This window comes from Sus scrofa, chromosome 1, assembly GCF_054392235.1.
Source record: "Sus scrofa isolate SSC_HxYL_T2T_F1_AM1 chromosome 1, Sscrofa_HxYL_maternal_Yorkshire_Landrace_v2.0, whole genome shotgun sequence".
NCBI lineage: Eukaryota > Metazoa > Chordata > Mammalia > Artiodactyla > Suidae > Sus > Sus scrofa.
In genome coordinates, this window is record NC_139383.1 from 123,712,715 (window position 1) to 123,721,097 (window position 8,383).

The following is an 8,383-nucleotide window of genomic DNA, read 5'->3' on the forward strand; positions in this document are numbered from 1 at the left end:
CTTTAGCGCCAGGCGGGGGCGGGTCGGGGGCGGGGCAGGGGGCCGGGCCGGGGGAGGAGCCGGGGCGGGCCCGTTCACTTGCTGGACCCGTCAAGCTGCATTTTCTTCCTCCCAGGGCGCAGACCTGGCCAAAGTTGGCCGACAACTACCCTCCACGGTTCTGTGCCCTCCTGGCGTCAATCCTGGAGCAGAAGGAGCCCTGAACCTCCTGGACCCCAAGTTCTTTCTACAGCCTGTGGTGTCAAGGTCCACCGGCCCGTTTATCCTCACAATTCTCAGCCACCCGTCTCCACCCCTAGCTGCCCCAAGAGGCTGTGGGATCGCTGGGGACTCACCCCATGTCATTCACTCAGTATTTATTGAGTGCTTATCATGTATCCCTCCCAGCAGCCAACACAATGGACTGGCTCCTGTCCTATGGAGTTTGCAATCTGGTGGGGATACCGAGAGCTGGCAGGTGGAAGTGCTTTGGTAGAAGTGATACTCTTGGGAGCTCACAACGCAGCCTTGGGAGTTAGCCTGTGTAGGAAAAGTCCTCCCAGAGGAGGTGATGACTGACCTAAGACCTGAAATACAAGTGGAAGCAGGCCAGGCATAGAGTGTTCATCAAAACTGCTCATATTTATTCAGTGGTTCCTGAGACTCCAGCTAGCAAGTTCTTTGCATGTATCACCTCATTTAATCCTCACAACTACAGTTTGAGGTAGGCACTGTTATTATCATGTATCCCCATTCTGCAAATGAGGACATTGACTCACCAAGAGATTATGTAAGACAGCAGGGGCCCCACTGGCTGGAAAGTGGCAAAGCTGCAAACCTCACAGTATGACCCTAATGCCTTGCTTATCTGCTCTGCTGCCCCCTAGCGAAGGGAGGAGGGAATTCCAGGCCAAAAGAATTGGCACTTGCAAAGACGGTGAAAGGTTTGATGCAATTTTTTTAGAGACTGAAAATACAGTGCAAGAGGCAGATGGTAGACAAGCAACAGAAGGCCCTGGGCCAGATCATGAAGAACCTGGTGTGCCTAGCTGAAGGGTTTGGCCTTTACCCTGAAGATATATGTTTCTTAGCAGTGGAAGACAATTTCTCTATAATCATCCTTCAAAGCCCCAACACTGCCTCCCTACCAAGCCCTCCAGAGCTCTCCTGTTCTAAACACTTACACTCATGAATCTTGCGGCTCTTTGAGACCATGTGTTCTGTTAGAGTCATCTATGCATGTGTCCGTTCCTTTCCCCTGGAGTGAGCATCCTGAGGGCAAAGGACCAGCCTCACCCTTCTCTGAATCCCCAGTGTGGCACCCACACAGAAGATACTCAAGAAATGCTGCTGAACAGAATTCCAAATGATCCTAGGAGATTTTCTCCTTCTGCAGATGAGGAAACTGAGGCCAGCATAAATGTGACTTTACATAAGTCACACAGCCTGTGCTTTACCATCTCTGTCATCACCACCACTCCAGCTATGTTTGTATTCTAAGTGTTCCATATGCCTTTTCTCATCAAATTCTCACCATGACCCCCAAAGTGGTTACTGTTATCATCCTCAATTTGCAAATGAAAAAACTGAGGCCTGGGGGTATTACGTTAATTGGTGGATGGCTGGGACTAGACCTCCAGTTTTCTAACTCCAGGTCTACTGCTTTTTTACTAAACCCTTCCTGCATCCTCCCATCCACTCCCTCTTCTAAACAGAGGTCCTTCATGAGAGGTCTCTTCCTACCCTATTTCCATGCAGCCCCCTATTCTTGGGAGAGTTTTATGAGCCTGAAAGACGGGTCTGCCTCTCAATAAAAAGTGGTAAAAATCTGGCTATTGAAGCTTACATGGGTGTAATATACCTGCATGGTTATCTCAGTAGAAAAAGGCTAACAATTATTGTTGTTATGTTGTCTTAAGGAGAAAGGAAATGGGCTGCTGTTCAGAAAGAGTCAAAATAACCTGGCATCATCAATGTTTCTATTATGGCAACAACCCAATGATCACTCAAGACGGAGCCAGGGCTTGAGAGGAAGGGTGGGTCATGGATTCATTTCTCCTCTGTCTCCCCAAGTCTTTTCTATGTTATCAATACTTTTCTCACTCTATTATGGTTCATTACAAAAGCAGCAGACTACATAATCAGCTTGTGAGCTCTTGGTGGGAACTGGATTTTGTTTACACCCTGCCTGCCCAGTACCTGGAACAGTAATTGGCAAATTCTAAGTGCACAATAAATATTGAATAACTGAAGAAATATTATTAGAGAGCAATACTTCAACTCACTCATGGTCAAGCAAAACTAAAACTAAGGTCCTTGCTAACCCAGGGTCTTAGGTGACAGTCTCCAAGCAGTTTGCCAGCTGAAGCAGCCAGAGCCTCACAATTGTTCCAGCCAGGAGGATCCCCCAAACTGGCTGTCACTAAGGGTTGTGGGTGGTGTGGGCGGTCAGATGCCAGGCTCTGGCTCATGTCATGGCCCCTCCGTGCCAGGCCAACACCTAAGGAACTGCAAGAGAGAGGGGAGTGGGGAGCCCCCAGAAAGTGGGAAAGAAGGAGAAGAAGCAGGGATTGAGAAGCCAATAATGAGGTGGATCTAGCACAGAAAGGAAACAGTCAAAATGAAATCATAGTCTATGAACTGTGACTTCTATGAAAAGTTCTGGGAGAAGAAGATAAAAAGGAGGGATTGATTCTTTTTGAAAGAGGGGTCAAAGGCCAAGCATGTCCACTCCAGTCAAAAGCCCTCCTGGTCTAGAGAACTGAGAGAGGGAGAAGGTGGAGGTGGGGGGACAAGGGTGCGATTCTGGTGTGGATGGCCACCCAGCCCCCTTTCAGCATGGCCCTGGTCCACTCTGGGGCCACCCTGAGCACTGGTGACAGAGCAGTGCCACTATTAGGGCTGAAAGGAACAGACGCTATGACATAACTCCCTTAGCTGCCACCTGTTCCTATTCACAGCAATAGCCACATATTCCTAAAAGCTTTCCTAAATTTCTCTGCTGGAGCACAAGTCCATGGGAAATTCTAGAGGTCCATAACGACACCTTTCATTTTTTAAATCAATCACTGGATTGCACCTCCTTCTCCCATCCCAGCTCCTAGACTTTCCTCTCTTACCTTCCAACCTCCGCTTTTTTATTTGTCCATTCTGCTCTTTGTAGAACCCCTTCAAGCTATCAGCATCTTTAGTTGAGGGGCTTATCATGAAACATACTCCTCCAGCAAATTTCTGAGTAACAAAGACAAATCATTATTTCTTAACAGAAACAATCAGGAATTGAATCACAGAGGAGGTGAGCCCAATATCAGCAGGCTTGCTGATATTTTGTGCCCTCTTCATTCTTACGACTCTGAAGCTTCCCCTTTTTTTCCCCTTCCATTCAGCTGTCACAACCTCCCTAAGCCTTGGCATAGTCCAGCTCTGAGTGTCAAACAGAGGGCAAACTTTCACAAAAGAAAAAGGACACATTTCCAACCCAAAGACAAGGGTATTGAATTACCAAGTCCCTTGGATAAAGTAGAAATGAGAACAGTCCATATTCACCGGGTGTCTGAGAAGCAGAGAACAGAGCCTAGAGATAAGGAAAGCAAACTGAAAGGAACCCAATACTCCAACCGAGTCATCCGGGTCCACAGAATTTATAAACACGGGGATTGGAATCTTCCGCTGGCCCACTCTGGGGAATACAACTCACTGAAAATAATCTTGTGCTCACTAGCTAACTTGGGGACAAATGCACAACTGGCAGGCTAATAATAAGCCAAATCAATGAACAAATATGTACCAAGTACGTACTATGTACCAGGCACTGGGGACACAGAGAGGAGTAAGAGAGGCCCCTCCTTTCTGGGAGCTCAATCAGTTTGCAAAGAGAGATGGGAACTTACCAAAGTAAAATGAGAGCTAACACTTACACAGCCCTGACTGTATGCAAAGGCTTAAGATATACTGTCTCTTTTAACCTGCCCAGCAATTCAGTGAGGAAGGTGCTATTCTGTCCCCTATTTTGCTGATGAGGAAATCCCATCACAGGGAGGTGAAGTGACTTGCTCATGGCATCAGTGTGAGTAAGCGGTAGAGCTGAGCTTTAGTCACAAGCAAGATGGCTGGAGTCTATGTGCTTGACAGCTCACCTTCTCTACTGGGAGAGGAGCCAGACTTGAGGCACGTCCAAAGTGCTGTAGGAGGCAGAGGACAAGGGACTCCAAGCTGCTGCTGCTGGAGAGAGCAGGAAAGCTTCCCTGGGAAGGGGGCACGGGAGCTGACCCCGAAGAATGAGGAGGAAAAGTCAGGGCATTCTGGACGGGGCGAGCAGAGGAACAGTGAGGTCAGACGTTCTGGGAAATGTGTTTTGGACTCTTTAGTTTGGACCTCAAAACAGAAGGGAGACACCACAGGCTGGGGTTAGACTGCAAAGGGCCTTGAGAATCCATCTGCAGCTGATTGGGAGCTGGTGAAGGTTTGCAAGCAGGGCAGTGACAGGAAAGGCAGCAGAAAGAAAGGGACAGATGGAGGGCAGAGACTGCAGGTCGAGTGCTTCGGGGTCCATGAAAATTGCACTGATAAGAAATATAGGCTCTAAACTGGAGGAGCCAGAGGTGGAAAGGAAGGGAGGGGATAGATTTGAATGGCAGAAAATAAAAAAAACTAAGAGACCAGCCAAAAGTCGGGGGAATTTTGTGAATTGCACATTATCCTAGTGAGTAGTTGACTCATAGTGCCATAGGTCCCTAGGGGAAGAGAATCAGTAAAGAAAATAGATGGATAAAAGATAAATGATTCCTTTCTTAGCCCTGGGGCTTGGTTGTGCACAAAGTAACAAGTCTGCACACCTAGAGGAAGGCATTCTCTTGGCTTTTCCAAGACACCAAATGGACTTTGAGTAGAAAATTTGCAGGTGCAAAGGCAGAAATCTTAAGTGCGTATTTTTTCCAGGAAGGCAGCCTGATGACTGTCTTTAAGAGGAAGCAGTCTCCACCCAATGTCCAAAAAAATAATCACAGAAGCGAAGGAGTAACTCAGGTGAGAAATGTCAGAGGAATGAGGGGTCTTCCCAAGCGTAGGGTACAAAGAACATCTCCTTTTGCTACCTCTGTGCTTCCTTGAGTGACTTAGGAACTGTGGTCTGAAAAATAGTGACTTGGTCGTGACTGGTCAGTAAATCCTATTGAGACCAATTAAATATGAGTAATACCTGTATTTGAATCTACCCCAAAAATGAAAGAGCTAATCTTCAAAAGGTTTTTTTTTTTTTTTTTTTTTTTTTCTGGCATGCATAAGTTCCCAGCCTGGGAATCGAACCTGAGCCACAGCAGGGACAACGCGGGATCACTTAACTAAGTGACCTGGCAACTTTTTTTTAAAGTAAAAAAAGCACTGAAATGTGTACATGTATACTCATGCAAAACAGCTGATACCTCAATTTATGCTATGATCACCATCTTAGGTCAGTTTCTCCCAAAAGGAGATTCTGAAGCAAGGATCCACATATAGGGGATTAGAGAGGAAGTGCTCCCAGGAGCAACCGGGAAGGGAGTGGGGATGCAGGAATAGGAAGAAGTCAGCAAGGGGACTTTCAAGTAGAGTTCCAGATCCAGCCTGATCCCATTGCAGCTCTGGAGTATGAACTGCACCTCAGGGTTAGTCCTGCCTCCAGACAAAAAAGCCAAGCATATTCTGACACTAGTTAGTCATTCCCTGGGATGAGAAGTCTGTGGCAGAGAGAGAACACAACTCAGGGACTCAGAGCAGTTCACAGGGACAAGGGACCTCTGTGGCCCTAATAGCACAGACCATTAGCATCAAAGCACACATAAGCTGGGAAATAGACATACAGAGCTGGTAAAAGACGGCTGAGGCGATGTGGGTGGGCACCGGGTATGTCCACACATCTCTGTAAAATGGGATATATGCACAGGTACTGAAGGCTAGACCATATTCCCTGCCCACAGTAAAGATCTCTGGAACAATAGTCACCATTGCGTGGCCCACAGAGTCTAGTATAAAACAGCGTGAACACAGAGAGTCTGAAAGCATTAGAAAAAGGAACATTCAATCTACTGATGGCAGAGGCAGGATCCCAAAATTCAAGAGGCTAGAGCAAGGAGCAAAGTATAACAGGTGGAATCTAGCAAGAATACATCTATGGGTCATGGACACAGAGGGCAGACCTGGGGTTGCTGGGGGGCATGGGAGAAGGGGTGTGGGGTGGACAGGGAGTTTGGGGTTGGTGGATGCAAACTGTTATATTTGGAATAGACAGGCAATGGGGTCCTACCGTACAGCACAGGAAACTGTGTGTGATTGGGTCACTTTGCTGTACAACAGAAATTGAAGAAACATTGTAAATCAACTCTACTTTAATAAAAAAAATAAAATAGATAAGCAATAAGGTCCTACTGTATAGCACAGGGAACCATATCCAATCTCTTGAGATATAACGTGATAGAAGATAATATGAGAAAAAGAATGTGTGTGTGTGTGTGTGTGTATATATATATATATATATATTTATGGATGGTTAGGTCACTTTGCTATACAGCAGAAATTGGCACAACATTGGAAATCAACTACACTTTAATAAAAAATGGAGTTAAAAAATAAGACAAAAAATAAATAAATAAATAAATCAATATAAAAATGATCTTCACTTATTCACTGAGATGTCAGAAACTAACTTGACCCTCATAATATTAATAACTAGCTGCTGCAGATAAGTGCAAGGGAAGTAACACAAGTGCCAAAACCTTCCAGGATAAATAGTGTTTCAAGCCACATCATAAAATCCTTTGGAATAGAATGGATATGTGTATATGTATAACTGAATCAATCGCCTTATACACTTGAAACTAATATAACACTGTAAAGCAACTACACTCCAATATAAAATCAAAATTTTTAAAAAATCTTTTGAAATAAACAGGAAAAAAAAGAATAAATCTATGATATCCACCTTGGGTCCAAAAATCAACAGGGACACCAACAGGGGACACAGGAAACCAGGCTTAGCAGCGTCCCATATTGAGGACATCTGTGGAACACAGCTTGGCCGGTAGCCCTGTAGAAACCCATCCCTCTGTGACCCAGAACATGTCACCTACTTTTAGGATGCTTAGAAGAAGGCAGGAGCTGGACCCCAAAAGGCAAAAGTCTTTACTGTGTGGTGCTGGCCCCACCTTGCCTGGGAAGTGACCTTCCGCTCTGGGTGGCATGGTTTAAATGGAAAAGGACCATCCTTGTTTCAGAAGAACATGGCATCGATGGTATAAGAACTCAGCACTAAATAACGAGAGATGCAGGTGGCAGAACTGGGAATATTGTCTCTAGAGAAGAAAAGACTGGAGGGGCATGTTTGGTGACTTCACTACTTAAAGGGCTGTCACTGTGGCAGAGTGGTTAGACTTAGACTGTGTAACCCCACACATAGAACGGGGCCCAGTAGGTAAAACTACAGGGAAATGGAGTGCAGGGCCATTGAGGGAACACTTTCATCACCAGAGCCAGCCAAGGAGAGGGGATAAAGGAAAGAAATGGCTGGAAATGGGTGGAAGTGATGTGTGAGGCCAACTTGTGAGGCAGGCAGAGCGTTCCCTATCTCTGGAGTGTGGCTCTGTCAGTGGTCCCATGCCTGGCTGCCCATTAGAGTCACCTAGGGTCTTGCTAACAATTTTTTCCTGGGCCCTGACCCAGGGACACTCTCTCTGATTCAGTGGATCTGGAATGACACCCAGATATTCACATTACCAAATAATAATAAACTTCCCACATTTTTCTTAGGCCACCACCCAGCATTTGTACAAGGACCAGGGCAAAGACATCTCATCAAGGATGGCCAGAGGGCTCTTGGGCATCAGGTGGGGAAGAGGCACAGAGTAGGTGCAGTTAGTCTCTTAGAATTGCAGAAACCTGTGGCCCTGGGGTTGTGGGAGTCTGGCTTTCCCATCAAGGGAGTCCATCTGAGGGACCCTCATCAACAGAGAAGACTTGGGAGGCAAACTCACCTGAGTGTACACATAGGCTCTGCCATAAGTCAGCTGATGGGCCTGGGCAAGTCACCTCCACTCTCCAAGCCTTAATCTTCTCTCCTGTGAAATGGGAGATAATAGTACCACCTCTTAGAGTCATTGTGAGGCTTGAATGAAGCTATAAAATATAGATGATATGACTATAGTAGGGGCTGAATTCCCTTCTAAAGACGACTATGAATTGCCTGGTCATTTTCTGGGAACGCTGAGTGTGAAAGGGGTACGGAACACTCCTTCAGACTTGGAACTTCTTCAAAGCAAGTATGTTGAGTGTCCCACACTAGTGCTAATGTAAGACACTTGGAAAAGGAATATGACCCATTCTTTTCCTAGGTTTGGTTTGCTCTATTAAGAGAAATTAACATAGAGAATTTACC